Raw genomic sequence first — 21,945 nt, forward strand, 5'->3', positions numbered from 1 at the left:
GCAAATAACAGGGAGGAGATCTTATGGAAGCCAAATTTAGGGCATCATTCCCCGGGAAGTCCAGTGCTTTAACTAAATCATTGATATAAAGGGTGAACAGGGTCGGTGCCAAGACACAACCCTTCCTCACACATGACTCAATTGCAAAGGGGTCAGTTAATTTCCCTTTATTTTCAAATCTAACTCGCTCATTTTTTGTGATGTGCAGTTTTATTAGAATCACAGGGAGGTTCTTTGGACACTCATCTGCTTTAGCACCTCCCACAGTTTCACACTTGGGAGAGAGTCAAAAGCTGAACTGAGGTCAACAAAGACCATGAACAAGTGGCCCCAGGGACCTCCACCTCCCTGGGGCACATATATTATTTATTAAAAAAATAATGCATGGATGCCCTACAGCCTGCCCTGCAGCCCTGGGGACCGCCACCTCCCTGGGGCAGTAATAATATGTGGGGGAGCTGCATGGCTTCCCACTGCCCCAGCGACCACCACCTCCCTGGGGCAATATAGTATACAAGTGCGGGGACACTCCATCTCTCCGGGGCACAAACAATAATTACAAAAAAAACCCTATGGTCTCGCTTGATGAAAGGAGGGCATTTATGTTACCCTTCTCGCTGTGGAAAAAGCAGGGAAAATAACATTGCTTTGGGATCAAGGGAGCAGCATGTTAGGAGCTCCCTGGGTCTCAAATCAATGCCGGGGTAACCGGCAGGGACCTTCAGGCCTCCCCGATGTCCCCAACAATGTGTCCAGGCCCCAGGAGATTGGATTACCAGGGCCGATTTCGACCAGGGGAGGGGGGCTGCACTGGCCCCCTCCCCATTTAAAAAAAGTAAATAAAGGTCTTGCCCACAGGATGGGGTCCCCAGAGCCGAAAATGGCCCGGGAGGGGGGAACACACAGCCTCCCTTCCTACAAAATAGAAAAAAAAATTGAAAAAAAGCTGCCAACTTATTGCATGCAAGCCTCTTTCTCCACCACTCTGCAAATGCGCCTCCTGGCGCACTGCTGGTTGGGGTAATAAGTCCATCTTAGCAGTGTGCTAGGAGGTGTGTTTACAGAGTGGTGGAGAAAGGGGGTGTTTCTTCTGACATCCTCTCAGTAATTGAGCTGTGTGGGTCTTAGTGGAGGTAACAGGAGGGGTAGTTGGCTCCCAAGACCGCTCTTGAGCCAAGGGGACTTCATCGCCCAACTAGTAGTGGCCCAGGAGGCGCATTTGCAGAATGGAGGAGAAAGGGGGCTGTGGCCACCAAAACCTCTCAGAAAACCCACTGTGTGGGACTTGCTGGAGGTAACAGGAGGGGTAGTTGACTCCCAAGGACCCTCAATAGCCAAGCGGGCTTCATCCCCCAACTAGTAGTGCACCAAGAGGCCCTACTAGTTGCACTACTAGTAGCCCTCCTGTTACACCCAAAAAGACCCACACAGTTAGATTGCTGAGAGGTCATTAGAGGCCACACACCCTTTCTTCACCAATCTGCAAACTCGCCTCCTATGAAGTGAGCAGGGATACAGACATGATCCGTTTTCAACAAGCAATAACCATGCCATAGCAAACTGAAATGTCCCTGGATATTGTTGGAGCCGGCCCTGGGGGGGTGGTGGTACCCAGGGCTATCTACAGCTAAACGAGGTGGGCAGCGCGTGCCCCAATCCAAAATTAATTAAACCCCGCAGAGGTGGTCGTCTCCGGGGCTGCGGGGTGGCTGCACTGCTCCCTTATGTAATTTAAGAGTTGCCCTGGGGAGGTGGTTGTCCCTGGGACTGGGAGTTGGCAGCGCTGCATCCGTATGTAATTGAATAGAGTTTCCCTGGGGAGGTGGCAGTACTCGGGATTGTGTGGGAGCAGGAGCCCTCTATGCTTTATTACTGAATATATCCCAGGGGAGGTGGCGGTCCCCGGGTCTTCAGGGCCCGTGCATTTTTTTTTCTCCAATTTTAAGCAGGAGTCACTGAGAATGGTTAGCTGCTGTAGAGAGTGGTTACTAAACCACGACTCCTGCCAAACAAAAGAAAAAGAATAACATATTTTTGGGCACTGGGGGTTCCCTGTTGGGCCCCAACAAGAGGCCTAGGGGGTCAGGGAATTTCTGCCATGCCCCCTTTTCTTTTAAAAAAAAGTTTTTTCAAGTGACTCGGTTCAATGGAGTCACAAGATGGCTGCCAATAACTCCTGGTTTGAAGTGTTGGCAACCAATCAGATCTCAGGCACAAAATTGGGAAGGGTCCCGGATCCACCGTGGCTTCAGTTGTATATCTGAGAAACCTTTACATTTCTCATCAACTAATGAATGGATTTGCACCATTTAGGAAAAAGGTTGCTTTCTGGACGAAGAACTCACCAAATTTAATGTAATACTGTTCAGCAGTTCGAGATGTAGCTGTGTCTAAAGTTTCCTATGGAAATTAACATGGAGGAAAAGCATTTTGGGACCCACCCCTTTTTCTCGGCCCCCGCTAGACGGATCACCATAGGCAGCAACTGAAGTGACTGGCGTATTCGTTTTGAAAATTCTGTGAGGATTGGCCAAATGACACCAAAGTTATTGGCAAATGAAAAAAAGCTCTTCATATGGAATCTAGGTTCTATCTATAACTGCATACTGTCGACCACCATTAGGTAATATATTAGTCACTTGCACGAATAAATCACTGAAGAATTATCACAAAATTTTGGGCTTACTCGGCGTTATTCTTTTCTGAGGAAGAAGGGTTTGTGAATAACGGTTTCGTTATATATATATATATATATATATATATATATATATATATATATATCTCAGCTCTAAAGCCTCCAAAAATGAAGAGGTAGCGCTCATGGAAGAGAGAAGACAACACTTTTTTACTGTCACAAGTGAATGACGTATTTCGGCAAATGCCGTTCTCAACGATTAGCTGGCAAGCGCCTTTGAATTCATTATAAAGCACATCTGATTGGTTCAGCATCAAACTACATTGCAAGTCAACAAAATGAAAGAGAGACAATTCATGCAGCATAAACATAAGGTTGCCATCTTATAACAGGTAAACCCGATGTATATCTTATATACTTCATAACACAGATAAAATTTCACTCAATATTCAATATTAACTAATGATGTTAGATTTCAAAATTGAATTCATAAATTAAATTCAATTCCTTCATATACATAATGCATTAATTAAGAGCATATTAGTAAACTAATTCGTTATGAGCAAGGCGGACACGTCCGCCGAAACGCGTCGTCCATCACGAAAGGAATAAATACTTACCCTTGAAAGCACGATTACCCATGGAGTCAGCGCCTGTTTCTTCACTGTGGCATCAATATACATATATATATATATATATATATATATATATATATATATATACTGGCGACCACCAGTAGGTAATATAATATATAGCAATACAGAGATTTGACTTTGTTTTTTTCCCCCGCAACACCGCCCAGGGTGAAAGCATTCTGGGAGTTGCAGTTTTAGTCTTTCAAACTGCATTTGTCGATCATGTGGCAGGGGGAGGCGTGCACTCGTCAATTAAGGGTGCGGCAGATGACAGCTGGGTGAATGAACTCGCAGTTGGGCAGAGGGGTCTGACGAAGGCTCACGCTGAAATGCATAACGCCGTATCTGCCTGCAAATAAAGAACTTCTCCACTTACCCCCCGCTTGAGGCTCCTTCCTTCATTACTGGTGGAGGTGTTCATTTTGATATTTTGCGTGTCAGCCAGAGACACGTTTGGGAGTCCACGCTTCACAAGTCGGCTGCCTTTCATCTGGACACCTGCGTTTGCAGTTTTTCGTTTTCGTCAAGGGATTGGCATGAGGCAGCTCACCCGCAGCAAGCAGGAAAGCAAGGAACGCTGGGAATACAGTTGGTGACTTCACTGATGGTGTTGGTGAACTTTTACCAGCACACGATCCTGCCAACCTATGAGCTGCTGGTTGAAGCGAATACGGGGACTGGAGGGGTTCATAATGCAAATATTGACTGTCCTGAACATCGCCCAGCTTTGCATACGCCTAGCAATACAGAGATTTGACTTTGGTTTTTTCCCCCGCAACACCGCCCAGGGTGAAAGCATTCTGGGAGTTGCAGTTTTAGTCTTTCAAACTGCATTTGTCGATCATGTGGCAGGGGGAGGCGTGCACTCGTCAATTAAGGGTGCGGCAGATGACAGCTGGGTGAATGAACTCGCAGTTGGGCAGAGGCGTCTGACGAAGGCTCACGCTGAAATGCATAACGCCGTATCTGCCTGCAAATAAAGAACTTCTCCACTTACCCCCGCTTGAGGCTCCTTCCTTCATTACTGGTGGAGGTGTTCGTTTTGATATTTTGCGTGTCAGCCAGAGACACGTTTGGGAGTCCACGCTTCACAAGTCGGCTGACTTTCATCTGGACACCTGCGTTTGCAGTTTTTCGTTTTCGTCAAGGGATTGGCATGAGGCAGCTCACCCGCAGCAAGCAGGAAAGCAAGGAACGCTGGGAATACAGTCGGTGACTTCACTGATGGTGTTGGTGAACTTTTACCAGCACACGATCCTGCCAACCTATGAGCTGCTGGTTGAAGCGAATGCGGGGACTGGAGGGGTTCATAATGCAAATATTGACTGTCCTGAACATCGCCCAGCTTTGCATACGCATAGCAATACAGAGATTTGACTTTGTTTTTTTCCCCCGCAACACCGCCCAGGGTAAAAGCATTCTGGGAGTTGCAGTTTTAGTCTTTCAAACTGCATTTGTCGATCATGTGGCAGGGGGAGGCGTGCACTCGTCAATTAAGGGTGCGGCAGATGAGAGCTGGGTGAATGAACTCGCAGTTGGGCAGAGGCGTCTGACGAAGGCTCACGCTGAAATGCATAACGCCGTATCTGCCTGCAAATAAAGAACTTCTCCACTTACCCCCGCTTGAGGCTCCTTCCTTCATTACTGGTGGAGGTGTTCATTTTGATAGATATATATATATATATATATATATATATATATATATATATATTTTTTTTTTTTTCTTTCCCAAAAAGCCTCCGAGCAAAGGAGCATCACACCCTACAGGGCGGCCTCAGAACACCTGGCATGGAGCAGCCCGACCATTTTCCAACTATCAAAGCACCACATGAGGCCCAATACTGGATAAAAAGCATTTATTGACAGGCTCAGCAACGCAAGATATCTCATTTTCCCTTACGCGTTTCGCCGTCAGCCTTGGTCACAGGGGGAGAGAGTCATTTGCATAGTGCTGTTTGCGCGCTTTTTAAACTTCAACAGTCACGTGACAGACATAAACAATACAAGTCCCATGATGCATTGCACTGATAGTTTAAGTTCTCATCACATCAAAATAGATCGTTTTTTTCTCTTTTCAGGTGTCCAATTATTTACAGTGAATGTTTCATTTTTTAGTGGGTTAATCACTCAGATTGTCACGTAAAACTTCTCTGTTAGCATGGTGCTTATAATCCATCGTTGCCTGCAAAAATGCCTCCGCTCCGGCACGATCAGAGTGAGAGAGTCCCCCTCTATCTGAATCCCTTCCTTCAGCCACTGTGTTTTAGCAAAAATAGCATTCCTTCATTCTGATCCCAGTGGAGAGTGGGTCATGCTCCAGGTTAAACATTTCCAAAAAGCCTCCGAGCAAAGGAGCATCACACCCTACAGGGCGGTCTCAGAACACCGGGCACGGAGCAGCCCGACCATTTTCCATCTGCCAAAGCACCACATGAGGCCCAATACCGGATAAAAAGCCTTTATTGACAGGCTCTGCAACGCAAGATATCTCCTTTTCCCTTACGCGTTTCGGCGTCAGCCTTGCTCACAGGGGGAGAGAGTCATTTGCATAGTGCTGTTTGCGCGCTTTTTAAACTTCAACAGTCACGTGACAGACATAAACAATACAAGTCCCATGATGCATTGCACTGATAGTTTAAGTTCTCATCATATCAAAATAGATAGTTGTTTTCTCTTTTCAGGTGTCCAATTATTTACAGTGAATGTTTCATTTTTTAGTGGGTTAATCACTCACATTCTCACGTAAGGATTCTCTGTTAGCATGGTGCTTATAATCCATCGTTGCATGCAAAAATGCCTCCATGCTAACAGAGAATGCTTACGTGACAATGTGAGTGATTAACCCACTAAAAAATGAACTGCCTTTTACATATGTAATTACTTGGCCATGCACCACTGAGACATCCATTCACTTAGTAACACACCCATACACACACTGATACAGCTGTTTCCACATGCATTATTGAACAGCCAGTGAATCAATCACTCAAACATGTATGTACAGTCACACACCTCCCATGCACCCACACACACACTCAGGCACCCATACAAATTCTCTGGCAACCAATCAATAACCCATATAGACACTCATGTAGCTACTGACCAACCAATGCAACAGCTTATACAACAGCAGATAGACTGATACAGACATTCACACAGTTTAGTCAGTAACCTATTCATTCAGTTAGACACATGTAATAACTCACTTAAACAGTCAGTCACACACCTACTAAATCCTCCATCCAGACACTTATACACCCACTCATTCTTCAATACACCTAGGTATATATATATATAGAATGCATTGAGGTCACGCCCATCGGGACAGGTGTGAGCAATTTGAACTGTATGCAGTCAAAAAGGCATTTTTCCCTTCGTCTTCTAATGCCACTGAGGAGAGGATTAAGTTCCTGAAACGCGTCTGGCAAGAATAGCAAGAATAAAGATGTTGTTTTCCTGAAGTATTCCTGCTTGCAAACTGTCATTTGAATCTACATGAGCCTAATTTATCTCCGTGTGGCTTTCTTCCGAATGGGTTCCTGTGTAAGATGGATATATATGTATATATATATATATGTGCTGAAGTCTACAATTAAAAGCTTCATGTTTCTCGAAGTGGGCCTCTTGTGTGTGTGTTCACGGAGGGTGGAATTTGGCGGGCTGCTCCGTGCCCGTTCTTTGAAGAGGCCGCCCTGCAGGGTTGACGGCTCCCTACTCGGAGGTTCTTTCTTTTGTATGTGATAAGGGAGCATGACCCACACACTGCCGCCAGACATACCAAGGAGATGCCAATGTGGTGAAACAGACGGCAGCGTTGGAAGGAATTTGGTTGGGGATGACTCCCCTTCCAATCGTTCGTTTAACAAAAGCTGGCATTTGGAGTAAAGTGTCAAATCCTGCACTATGTTTTAAAAAAAAGACATTTGACTGCTGAGCATACTCGAAGGACAAAGTGCATCAAGGAACTGATTGGATTACATTCTTTCTGCCAATATCACAAGTATTTTCTCACCATTCACCCTTACCTGCAAAGAATGAGGCACTGTGGTAGATGCAGGATACAATCAGTCAAGTGCCGTGAAAAGAACTATAAAAACATAAGCACTGATGCACTTTGCGTTAATTCCTGTCCGTGAACAAGGCTGCAGGGCCGAAACCGGTCGGACTGTAGGAAGCGCTGTGCTGAAGTCTCCAATTAAAAGCTTCATGCTTCTCGAAGTGGCCTCTTGTGTGTGTGTTCACGGAAGGTGGAATTTGGCGGGCTGCTCCGTGCCCGTTCTTTGAAGAGGCCGCCCTGCAGGGTTGACGGCTGCCTACTCGGAGGTCCTTTCTTATATATATATATATATATATATATATACATATATATATATATATATATATATATATATATATATATATATATATATATATATATATATATTCACTGAAAAAACCATAGGTTATAGACCATATATAGTTAGGAATTAGCATTTAGAAAACCTTATTTTACTCACACAAAACCATTGAAATTCCATATATAGTTAGTTGCACTAACTATATATCGCGCACCCGCAATCCACTGCTGATGATGTCACATATTACATCATTCATGACATGGTCAGTGACATCACTGATGACATCACTGATGACATCTCAAATGACATCACTGATGACATCACTGATGACATCTCATTTGACATCATTCTTGTGCTAATACGATAAACCTCTTCAGACTCTAATATAACCTTAGATACACTCAGTGTATACAGACACTCACACACTGTCACTCATCCATGGAGTTACTCACACACCTAGTCAGTCATGCAAAGAAACAATCTCACCTCCATTTCCTCAACTATACAGTTATACACACCTTACTTATTCAAACATACACTAACACATATTTACTCTCTTATACAATCCCTGATACAAGTTCACAATGATCCATACAGCCACTCACACATTCAGTGGCTCTCATGCACAGTTATTTATATATGCCAACTCTCACATGTACTGTGTTTTACATATGTACTTACTATGACATGTAGCATTGAGATATCCATTCACTCATCAATACACTCATGCACACAGTCAACCGCCCATGTAGCTTTTTCCACATGCACTCTTGAACTCATACACCTAGTGAATCAACTGCTCACACATCTATGCACAGAGTCACACACCTCCCAGCCACCCCCACACAAACTCAATCTCCCATAGAAATACTTGGGCAACCAATTAATAACACATATAGCCTCTCGTATAGCTAATGATCAACACATGCAGCAGTTTACATCACAACAGACATAATGATGCACAAATTAAGACAGTTTAGTCACTAACCCATGCATTCAGTGAGACACATTTAATCACTCACTCATACAGTCAGTCACGCACCTACTAAATCCTTCATCCAGACACTTATACATCCACTCATTCTTCAATATCTAAGACATATTTTAACTTTACAGAAACATACAGTCACTGGATGTTGTCATCAGTGATGTCATTTGAGATGTCATCAGTGATGTCATCAGTGATGTCACTGACCATGTCATGAATGATGTAATATGTGACATCATCAGCAGTGGATTGCGGGTGCGCGATATATAGTTAGTGCAACTAACTATATATGGAATTTCAATGGTTTTGTGTGAGTAAAATAAGGTTTTCTAAATGCTAATTCCTAACTATATATGGTCTATAACCTATGGTTTTTTCAGTGAATTTTCAAGGTTTTGTAAATGCTAATTCCTAACTATATATGGTCTATAACCTATGGTTTTTTCTGTGAATTTCATTGGTTTTTTAACAGCTAATATCTGTAGCTGTAAAATGTATTCTTCTTTAAATCCAAAAATATATTTTATATGTTTATGAATAATTTTTTTTTTTAATATTTTTTTTTCTTCGTTCCCGCTTCGCGAATCGGGAAGCTTCCCGTTAGCTGACCTTGATGCCGCGAAATAGACCGCGAGCCGGTAAACGTTTCTTTACCGCAAGTGCCGCGTTAGAAAACAACATCGTGACGCCTCCCGTCCGCATGACGTTTCACGTTGTCGCGTGATACGTCATATGACGTGCTACGTTAGCGAACTGGTACGCGAAGCGAGTGCCAAAGCGCAGGTTTCTGGAAGCAAACCGGGAGGCCCTGCAAAGCGCTTAACGTAAACACAGCAAGTCATGTGACTTGGTAATAACACTTTTCATTGGTTCATTTCACTTTTGGTTTCCTAATGATGTAAGACTAGGTCATATAATCTAAAATGAACACTTTTGATTGGTTGAGAACTCTTGTTTTTCCCAAATGATGAAAATCCCTCCTTCTTTCCTCACTCTGACTTTCATCATTGTGAGAGAAAGACCCTTTGTGATCACTGAGCAATGGCTTCTTTAGTAGCTTCAGCTGGTGCTTCCCCACCACCTCCACCACATCCAAGGAAGAGTGGACCACCTGCTCAAGTTGTAATTCAACAAGAAGAAGAAGAAGAGGAACAGGAGGACGAGCACGAAGAGAGGCAGTTTTTGCCTGAGCAGCCCAAGACGTCTCACCGGAAAGAAAACTTCATTTGGCAATTTTTTTAAATTCCCAAAGGTCAGAAAAAAGTAAATGCAAGATACGTAACTTGCCTTATATGTCAAGATAGACTGTCCAGAGGGACCGACAAAAAATACAGTTTCGGAAACTACACAATGCATCGCCATATGACTAGGTGGCATCCTAACAACTACAGTGCTGCACAGTTTCGGAACGACCTAGATAATCTCCCTATTATGGCCAGAAGATCTGTTGTACCGGAAGTAACGGGACCAGAGGGCAGGGAGATGGTGCCAAATATACAAATGAGATTTGGTGAAGTAAAACACACCTGCGTATTTTGCGATGGATTCATTTCCTACGGAGAAAGAAGCATCACTCTGATCAACAGAGCTATTGACTATCATATGCAAGTTTGTCCGAAACGCCCAAAATAATAAATACTTCTTTTTTTTGTTTTGTTGCTCCTGTTGAGCCCTTTACAATGAATCGTTTTCATTGCCCCCTCCAAGAAAAACCCAAAAAAATATAAAACTGTTCCGAAAAATTCAAAAACAGTAAAAAAATGTTCAGAAAAATAAAAAAAAAAGTTCTTTTCAGAACTACCTCCCCGTTATTAAAAAATTGGTACAATATTTGGAACTGTGCCAACCTCTATTTCTCTTAGTTCGCTTCCTAGTTCGCTCGCTGGTACGCGAACTGGAAGCGAACCAAAAACAGTAAGTATAAGGGAAGGAAACACACACTTATGTTAAAAGAAAGACAGCTATAGGGGAGTAAACTAGAGATACTATTACCCATAATCCACTGCTGATGATGTCACATATTACATCATTCATGACATGCTCAGTGACATCATCAGCAGAGGATTGCGGGTTTTTTGGCAACATGCCTTATCCACGGTTTAATAACGCTGCCTTTTGCTTTATATAAGTTTTCAAATTGTATGAAATATATACCAATAGGTCTTTATGAACCTTTAGGTAGTGCTTTTGTTCATGAGGTCTGGTCGCTTCCATACACATACAGATGTTTCAAAGATGATCAAGAAGTTTATCTGAATGGAGAGGAATGCACTGAGACGCCAGATCATTCACTAATGTGTAGGCACATACAGTTACACGATTCATGCAACAAACACCGACCAAATATGGCTTGCGTGTTGCAAGGCACGCCAGTTCCTGCTATCATCCCCACGTTCAAGTTGTTGGAAAATGGTAGTTATTTGATGCTCAATAATGAAGATTGTTCTGAGTTAATTAAAAGTATTCCTTTTATCGTAACAGTAAGTGAACGGGTTATTTGCTGCAGAAATGTTCTATTTCCTCCCACACATGAACATAGGGAGTTTTCAATCTGGCCACAAATACCAACCTTGGGACACGTTTCAACGGCATGGCAAGAATAAGAGCTCTTTTGTCTCAGAGAGAGGTGGCCTTGAGTTCGGCCCGTGAAACTTTCGTACTTCACATAGCGAACACCCGTACACAGGTTTGCCTTTCAATTTCAGCAACATGTTTCCGACTATCTTTAACGCATCCTCCACAAAATCCCTGGCACACTTTTTTAAAGTTGTTACCAGTGGTCTCGTGACTTCATTTGAGAAAATCTTTGGAGTCATCCCTGCTCCCTTTCATTGTATTTTCTGCACTCTGGTTCGTGGATTGGCATTTTTACTTGCATTACCAGCGGACGCTCTTGTGCTTTTTTACATTTTTAAATATGGATGTCCCTCCTATGCAACCTCCGACCCTGCAGCTGCTGACACTGTTCCGCAATCGCATGCTAGAATATTATGGCACAATGCCGTTGGCGATATTAAGCACGGCATATGGATTATCTTTTCGGTTCTCCTACTTCACCTGTGTCCAGCCTGTATTTCACTGCCTGACCTGTGATTTCGATTGGGCCATTGATTTGTGTCTCTGCGGACCGGTTTCTCCTGACGTCGACTTTAATCAGCTGATGACTCCTATCATTACTCACGAGTTGATTTGTCCTGGCGAAAGGATTATGGCTGTGGCATTGATGCATGGACTACTTGGTCCCTGGAATTTACTGGCGGCAGCACAGTCTTTCTTGGAACACAGCTTTCTTGAAAACCCACCGAGCTGTCCTCTGATGGTGATAGAGGATCCGGTGCTGGGAGAGCACGTATGTTCTTTTCCGCTTTTAAATTGGATGGCTGAACTGTTTTCGGATGAAGACGGTGACTTCCTATTGGAGGCTGTTGCAGCTTATTTTGCATACACAGTTATGTCATAGACCTTTTTCATGTTTGATATGCTGAGTACTAGCATTTCATTGACAATTCATTGACTTATTTGTCAAGTTTTTATTATTTACCTTGCCTATTGGCTTAAGACTCGATAAAGTACTTGGCTGTTTTATTATTCTTTAGCATTGAATTTTCCTAGTTTTTAATGCTTTACCTTGCGGACCGTCCACATATAAACTTGCAATCTGCTCTCATGAGATGGCACTTCTATTATCTTATTCAGTTCGTTTCCGGATCATGAGGAGGTGTCATCTAGGTCCTGGATATCTTTACACCGTGTTAAGTTAGCATGGGCTCATTACCGGTTTAAACGCCATTTTTCCTTTTTTGCAACTTCTGCACACGACACTTAGTTGTTGCTTTAGCTTTCCACCTAGTAGTTCATCGTGGTTTACATGAGAATAATATGTTATTGGTCTACTATCTGCTTTACTTGTTAAACTATATCTGTACAGCGAGTGCTAAAGTTTCAAGAACAACACGATACAGAATTGTTATGAGGTCTGATCTCCACGACTTCATACTCATAACATAAGTGCAACTTCTGCCAATTCTGGGCATGAGGCGGGTTTTATATTGCTTTGCCGAACACACATACACAACAGTTGATGCGGTTCACATGAAGAGAGAGCTGGTGTATGCTGATGTGATTCCTTCAAATCTAAGACACTAAAGTATGGGCACGCCCTAAACCAACACAAAGAGACCTTCTTAGCAAATAATATAATATGTGTATTAGGGAGGGTGAGATATAAGCAGCCGCGGGCCGTGGAGGGAGTTACGATGGGGCAGGGAGGCGGGGAGGGGGAGAAGCAGGGTGGAGCCCTCTCTACCTTGCCCCTCCCCCTCCCCGCCTCCCTGCCCCACCGTAACTCCCTCCACGGCCCGCGGCTGCTTATAAGTGTTGCTAACTCTTATTCATTTACAGCATGTTAACATACTGTCACCATTCGCTTTTTATGTACTAGTAACTATGCTGGTAATTTTGCTACTGATAATATGTGTACTTGTATTCTCCACCCTGCTTCTCCCCCTCCCCGCCTCCCTGCCTCACCGTAACTCCCTCCACGGCCCGCGGCTGCTTATAAGTGTTGCTAACTCTTATTCATTTACAGCATGTTAACATACTATCACCATTCACTTTTTATGTACTAGTAACTATGCTGGTAATTTTGCTACTGATAATATGTGTACTTTTATTATCTAAGGTACTACGCCTGAGAAGACGGCATTAGTAAATAAACATTTCAAATACACATCTGTTCTTCTTAACTCCATGTTCTGGTTTCTAAGAAATCTATAACGACCGACTGTTCATGAGTTCCACGTATCCTGAGGTACTATAAGTTCATATTCTGGATTGTCTAAACATTGAGAGTTTGTTATATCCAATGTGACACTGTACCTAGCTTGCTAAATAGTTTTTGATTACTAACGTGAGTTTTGGGACACCCTAATTCGCCGAGGTTCCAATCCTCTGTCCACAGTTCTGTGTGAGAACAGAAACCCTGCGACAGGGGCACCCCCGACCCTTGCTGGAGCTTCATCACACTTGCGATACAACTCCAGCAATGCGCCACCTTTACGGCACAGATACATCACGCATCTGTGCTGTTTTTGCCCCATGATGCGCCGCATTGTAAATGCAGCACACCATAGGTGACGGAACAGCGGCACAGAATGACTAACACATCCCTGGTGATGCGCCAGTCATCATAAATCTATCCCTATGCTTCTTATCTTATTAGAGATGAACCGCCATATGTATCATCAAAGTTATTTGCATTTCCTAAATAGCGAACTTTAAGGAATAAATAGCGATTCTTTACCATTCCTAGTTTGCGATGAGCTATTTGCTAATTAGCCGAATGTAGCCCAATGAAGCCCAATGTAGCCCAATGTAGCCCAAAGATGGCCGCCAGACACACAAAAAAACAAATGTAGCCCAAATATCAGCCAGATGTAGCCCAACTATAGCCCAGTGACAGAATGACCAATCAGCTTCGCAAACCTCCGTTACGCGAATCGGAGCGCTGTTACAGATATATATCTTTTTTTGAACGTTAATTTCTCAAAATCCACTGGAGCACATATATTGAGACCTAGCAAAGGCACATCGGGCTACCAGTCCCTAATATTTTGCCAAGTTTCGTGCAAATCCATTCAGCCGTTCAATTATTATTTTTATTATTTTTTTTTGCCCCGCGGGGCCCTTTTAAAACCTCCACATCAAACCTAGGGGGTCAGCGAGGATCTACTATGCCCCCTTATAGTTATTTCCCCCTTTGTTTTGACCTCCTCTTGTCTCTCGATCCTACCGAGAGACAAGATGGCGGCCGCTACGGACTGTTTGGAATGTTGACAGACGCCGGAGAACCAATCAGCTTCGCTTCACAAAGCTCCGTTGCGCGAAAAGTCCGCGAACCAGAGCGCTGCCTGGTCCGCGCTTACAGATATATATCTTTTTTTAAACGTTAATTTCTCAAAATCCACTGGAGCACATATATTGAGACCTACAAAAGGCACATCGGGCTACCAGTCCCTACAATTTCGCCAAGTTTCGTGCAAATCCATTCAGCCGTTCGGGCTAAAAGTGAGGCCAACCGCCCTATGGAAAACTCAATGTTAAAAACACGTTTTGGGACCCCCCTTTTTTCTCGGCCCCCCCTGGACGAACCCCCCCCAAATTTTCAAGGGCTGCTCAGAAACAAAATGTGCCATTTTCCTGAAAATTTCAGCCAATTCCGTCCACAAACGCCAAAGTTATTAGACATAGAATTTTCAAAAAACCCATAGAGAAAAAATCCTAACTATATATACCTACTGGCGACCGCCAGTAGGTAATATATATATATATATATATATATATATTCACTGAAAAAACCATAGGTTTCAGGCCTTATATAGTTAGGAATTAGCATTTAAAAAACCTTTGAAATTCACTGAAAAAACCATAGGTTTCAGGAGTTATATAGTTAGGAATTAGCTTTTAAAAAACCTTTGAAATTCACTCAGAAAACTATAAGTTTTAGTGGTGTTATAGTTAGCTGGACATTTTACTCATACAAAACCATTGAAATTGCTCCTATATAGTTAGTTGTACTAACTATATTTCGCGCACCCGCAATCCACTGCTGATGATGTCACATATTAGATCATTCATGACATGGTCAGTGACATCACTGATGACATCTCAAATGACATCACTGATGACATCACTGATGACATCATCCAGTGAATGTGGTTTGCTTCGTTATTTAAATATGCATTATATATATATAGCAATTTGCATTGAAGAATACGTGGATATATATAAATAAATATTTGGATGGAGAATTTAGTAGCAGTGTAATTGACTGTTTACTTGACCAATGTATAATGTCTCACTAAATATAGTGGATAGTGACTAAACTGTGTGAATATCTGTATCACTTTGTCAGTTGTTGTGTAAACTGATTCTACAGTTGGTTACTAGCTATGTGAAAGTCTATATTAGTTATTGATTAGTTAACTGAGTATTTGTATGGGAGTCTGAAAGTGTGTGTGGTTCGGTGGTGGGTGTGTGACTGTCCAAAGATGTGTGAATAGTTGATTCAGTTGATTTATGAAGTTAAAACTACATGTTCTAACAGTTGTTTGGGTGAGTGAATATCTTTATGGGTGTGGTGATGAGCAAATATATTTCTCAATGGTACAGGTCCAACAAACTAGAAAAATAAAAGGCAGTGTATATGTCAGTTGTTCTATATAAATAAGTATACATAAGACACAATGATTGTGTGAGTGACTGTATGGATAACTGTATACTTGTAATAATGATTTTATAATTCACTAAGTATGACTTACTATCTAAATGAATAGAAGAAGTGGTGTTTGTATAAGTGTTTTGCTAAGTAAATATGTAAGTATGATCCATTGTTTGCATAAGTGAGTAGGATGACTTCATATGTGAATAGGATGCGTGCTGTTGTTTAATGTCGATATAGATGTATAAGTATTTTTGATAGTGTTCTATTGTTCATTGACAGCATGTATGAGTGAATCCATAGGTAAGTGATTAGATTTGTGTATACATCTATGAATCACTGAGTGGATTTTTAGATACTTGTATTGCTGTGACAATAGATTTAAATATGATACTCTGTATTTTACAAAGAGTGATGAAAAATTGTAATAGTGTATGAAAAGGTGTATGTGATTGTCACGTGGATGATGTCATCAGTGATGTAATTTGAGATGTCATCAGTGATGTCACTGACCATGTCATGAATGATCTAATATGTGACATCATCAGCAGTGGATTGCGGGTGTGCGAAATATAGTTAGTACAACTAACTATATAGGAGCAATTTCAATGGTTTTGTATGAGTAAAATGTCCAGCTAACTATAACACCACTAAAACTTATAGTTTTTTGAGTGAATTTCAAAGGTTTTTTAAAAGCTAATTCCTAACTATATAACTCCTGAAACCTATGGTTTTTTCAGTGAATTTCAAAGGTTTTTTAAATGCTAATTCCTAACTATATAAGGCCTGAAACCTATGTTTTTTTCAGTGAATTTGCAAGGTTTTTTAAATGCTAATTCCTAACTATATAAGGCCTGAAACCTATGGTTTTTTCAGTGAATTTCAAAGGTTTTTTAAATGCTAATTCCTAACTATATAAGGCCTGAAACCTATGTTTTTTTCACTGAATTTGCAAGGTTTTTTAAATGCTAATTCCTAACTATATAAGGCCTGAAACCTATGGTTTTTTCAGTGAATTTCAAAGGTTTTTTAAATGCTAATTCCTAACTATATAAGGCCTGAAACCTATGGATTTTTCAATGAATTCGCAAGTTTTTTTTAGATGCTAATTCCTAACTATATAAGGCCTGAAACCTATGGTTTTTTCAGTGAATTTCAAAGGTTTTTTAAATGCTAATTCCTAACTATATAAGGCCTGAAACCTATGTTTTTTTCAGTGACTTCACAAGGTTTTTTAAATGCTAATTCCTAACTATATAAGGCCTGAAACCTATGGTTTTTTCATTGAATTCGCAAGGTTTTTTAAATGCTTATTCTGTTAGCGGATAACGTTTTTATATATTAAAACGTTTTTAAATCTCAAATGCCTGCTTTGCTAACAGAGTTTTTAAGCACAGGCTCTTTTGTCTCTGGTGGCCATCTTGGGAGACTGCATATCAGAATTTTTTTAATGAAATATAAGAGGATTTGAGAAGTCACTCAAAATGTGCCCTAATTTTTCTTTCTTTCTTTCTTCAGCACTAATCATAATTTCTAAGGCAAAATGAACCCCCTCATTTTGTTCCTTTGCAAATTAAATGTTTTAAGTGTTAACACTTTGTTCCAATCAAGATGACTTCAGGTGTGCCATACTTTTGTCATAAGTAAGACTGTTAGCGCTCTAGTTGTTCTTTAGAACACTCTGGGACATTCTGTCATTGGGCTATAGTTGGGCTACATCTGGCTGATATTTGGGCTACATTTGTTTTTTTTTGTCTCTGGTGGCCATCTTTGGGCTACATTGGGCTACATTGGGCTACATTTGGGCTCTAACATATATATAGCCCAATGTAGCCCAATATATATTTTTCAAAGGTAATTTTCGTAAAAACCACTGGAGCACATATCTTGAGACACAGCAAAGGCACATCGGGCTACCAGTCCCTACAATTTTGCCAAGTTTGGTGGAAAACCATTCAGCCGTTCGGGCTAAAAGTGAGTCCAACCGCCCTATGGAAATTAACATGGGGAAAACACGTTTTGGGACCCCCCTTTTATCTCAGCCCCCGCTTGACGAATCCCCCCCAAACTTTCAGGGAAGAACCGGAGAGCCGCGAGGCTAAGTTAAGGAAAATATCAGGAAGATTCCTCAACCGGCGCCCAAGTTATTCCCAATAGAATGTTGCAATTTCCCTATGGAAAACAATCCTAACTATATATACCTACTGGCTATCGCCAGTAGGTAATATATATATATATATATATATATATATATAAAAAAAATACATATTTAAACTTTATAGAAAAACAAAGTCAGTGGATGATGTCATCAGTGATGTCATTTGAGATGTCATCAGTGATGTCACCATGTCTTGAATGATGTAATATGTGATGTCATCAGCAGTGCATTGCGGGGACGCAAGTTATAGTTAGCTGAACTAACTATAACGGGGGAATTTCTATGGTTTTATACGAGTGAAATGTCCACCTAACTATAACGTCCCTGAAACCTATGTTTTTTTCAGTGAAAAAATAAAAAAATAAATAAATAAAAATAATATATATATATTTATATATATATATTCACGCTCCAAGGTTGTCCACCTTATGAGTAGCACGCGAGCAGCAGCTTTATTTATGTATAGGTGAGGACGGGGATCCACTCGTAGACGCCGCTCTGTAATGGATCTGCCCGACGCGTTTCGAAGCTCCATCTGCTTCTCTTCAGGGGCTTTAACGGAAGCGGTGTGCGCACCCGTTACACTTCTCCAATTTTATATAACTCACCCGCCAATGGGAGGCTCCAATGAGACTTCTGGGAAGTGTAGTGCGGAAAGCACACAATCAAGTCCTGTATGGACTCCACGAGTGGGCCCGTCCTCGATCCCATGTACGGCTGCTACTTCACTGCCGTGACCCCCACGTTAACGGGGTGGTGCATACTCTGCGGCTGGACTGCCGCATATAGATTCACGCTCCAAGGTTGTCCACCTTATGAGTAGCACGCGAGCAGCAGCTTTATTTATGTATAGGTGAGGACGGGGATCCGCTCGTAGACGCCGCTCCGTAATGGATCTGCCCGACGCGTTTCGAAGCTCCATCTGCTTCTCTTCAGGGGCTTTAACGGAAGCGGTGTTCGCACCCGTTACACTTCTCCAATTTCATATAACTCACCCGCCAATGGGAGGCTCCAATGAGACTTCTGGGAAGTGTAGTGCGGAAAGCACACAATCAAGTCCTGTATGGACTCCACGAGTGGGCCCGTCCTCGATCCCATGTACGGCTGCTACTTCACTGCCGTGACCCCCACGTTAACGGGGTGGTGCATACTCTGCGGCTGGACTGCCGCATATAGATTCACGCTCCAAGGTTGTCCACCTTATGAGTAGCACGCGAGCAGCTGCTTTATTTATGTATAGGTGAGGACGGGGATCCGCTCGTAGACGCCGCTCCGTAATGGATCTGCCCGACGCGTTTCGAAGCTCCATCTGCTTCTCTTCAGGGGCTTTAACGGAAGCGGTGTTCGCACCCGTTACACTTCTCCAATTTCATATAACTCACCCGCCAATGGGAGGCTCCAATGAGACTTCTGGGAAGTGTAGTGCGGAAAGCACACAATCAAGTCCTGTATGGACTCCACGAGTGGGCCCGTCCTCGATCCCATGTACGGCTGCTACTTCACTGCCGTGACCCCCACGTTAACGGGGTGGTGCATACTCTGCGGCTGGACTGCCGCATATAGATTCACGCTCCAAGGTTGTCCACCTTATGAGTAGCACGCGAGCAGCTGCTTTATTTATGTATAGGTGAGGACGGGGATCCGCTCGAAGGACGCCGCTCCGTAATGGATCTGCCCGACGCGTTTCGAAGCTCCATCTGCTTCTCTTCAGGGGCTTTAACGGAAGCGGTGTGCGCACCCGTTACACTTCTCCAATTTCATATAACTCACCCGCCAATGGGAGGCTCCAATGAGACTTCTGGGAAGTGTAGTGCGGAAAGCACACAATCAAGTCCTGTATGGACTCCACGAGTGGGCCCGTCCTCGATCCCATGTACGGCTGCTACTTCACTGCCGTGACCCCCACGTTAACGGGGTGGTGCATACTCTGCGGCTGGACTGCCGCATATAGATTCACGCTCCAAGGTTGTCCACCTTATGAGTAGCACGCGAGCAGCAGCTTTATTTATGTATAGGTGAGGACGGGGATCCGCTCGTAGATGCCGCTCCGTAATGGATCTGCCCGACGCGTTTCGAAGCTCCATCTGCTTCTCTTCAGGGGCTTTAACGGAAGCGGTGTGCCCACCCGTTACACTTCTCCAATTTCATATAACTTACCCGCCAATGGGAGGCTCCAATGAGACTTCTGGGAAGTGTAGTGCGGAAAGCACACAATCAAGTCCTGTATGGACTCCACGAGTGGGCCCGTCCTCGATCCCATGTACGGCTGCTACTTCACTGCCGTGACCCCCACGTTAACGGGGTGGTGCATACTCTGCGGCTGGACTGCCGCATATAGATTCACGCTCCAAGGTTGTCCACCTTATGAGTAGCACGCGAGCAGCAGCTTTATTTATGTATAGGTGAGGACGGGGATCCGCTCGTAGATGCCGCTCTGTAATGGATCTGCCCGACGCGTTTCGAAGCTCCATCTGCTTCTCTTCAGGGGCTTTAACGGAAGCGGTGTGCGCACCCGTTACACTTCTCGAATTTCATATAACTCACCCGCCAATGGGAGGCTCCAATGAGACTTCTGGGAAGTGTAGTGCGGAAAGCACACAATCAAGTCCTGTATGGACTCCACGAGTGGGCCCGTCCTCGATCCCATGTACGGCTGCTACTTCACTGCCATGACCCCCACGTTAACGGGGTGGTGCATACTCTGCGGCTGGACTGCCGCATATAGATTCACGCTCCAAGGTTGTCCACCTTATGAGTAGCACGCGAGCAGCAGCTTTATTTATGTATAGGTGAGGACGGGGATCCGCTCGTAGACGCCGCTCCGTAATGGATCTGCCCGACGCGTTTCGAAGCTCCATCTGCTTCTCTTCAGGGGCTTTAACGGAAGCGGTGTGCGCACCCGTTACACTTCTCCAATTTCATATAACTCACCCGCCAATGGGAGGCTCCAATGAGTCTTCTGGGAAGTGTAGTGCGGAAAGCACACAATCAAGTCCTGTATGGACTCCACGAGTGGGCCCGTCCTCGATCCCATGTACGGCTGCTACTTCACTGCCGTGACCCCCACGTTAACGGGGTGGTGCATACTCTGCGGCTGGACAGCCGCATATAGATTCACGCTCCAAGGTTGTCCACCTTATGAGTAGCACGCGAGCAGCAGCTTTATTTATGTATAGGTGAGGACGGGGATCCGCTCGTAGACGCCGCTCCGTAATGGATCTGCCCGACGCGTTTCGAAGCTCCATCTGCTTCTCTTCAGGGGCTTTAATGGAAGCGGTGTGCGCACCCGTTACACTTCTCCAATTTCATATAACTCACCCGCCAATGGGAGGCTCCAATGAGACTTCTGGGAAGTGTAGTGCGGAAAGCACACAATCAAGTCCTGTATGGACTCCACGAGTGGGCCCGTCCTCGATCCCATGTACGGCTGCTACTTCACTGCCGTGACCCCCACGTTAACGGGGTGGTGCATACTCTGCGGCTGGACTGCCGCATATAGATTCACGCTCCAAGGTTGTCCACCTTATGAGTAGCACGCGAGCAGCAGCTTTATTTATGTATAGGTGAGGACGGGGATCCGCTCGTAGACGCCGCTCCGTAATGGATCTGCCCGACGCGTTTCGAAGCTCCATCTGCTTCTCTTCAGGGGCTTTAACGGAAGCGGTGTGCGCACCCGTTACACTTCTCCAATTTCATATAACTCACCCGCCAATGGGAGGCTCCGTCCTCGATCCCATGTACGGCTGCTACTTCGTTTCGGACAGGCAGACTGTCCTTGATCACGGTTCACGGTTCCGTGATCAAGGACAGTCTGCCTGTCCGAAACGCGTAGGTGGGGAACCTACAGAAAATAAATTTATAAGTCAACACAATCGAGGTAGTGTGCGGCGTCTTCATTGAAGAATTCTTGTTGAAAACATTGTTTTGCGAGGGTGTCCTGAACCTCGCCGCCAGCACCAGCCATTGTTGCTCC

Source organism: Lissotriton helveticus, chromosome 1_2 (genome assembly GCF_964261635.1).
Source record: "Lissotriton helveticus chromosome 1_2, aLisHel1.1, whole genome shotgun sequence".
Lineage (NCBI taxonomy): Eukaryota > Metazoa > Chordata > Amphibia > Caudata > Salamandridae > Lissotriton > Lissotriton helveticus.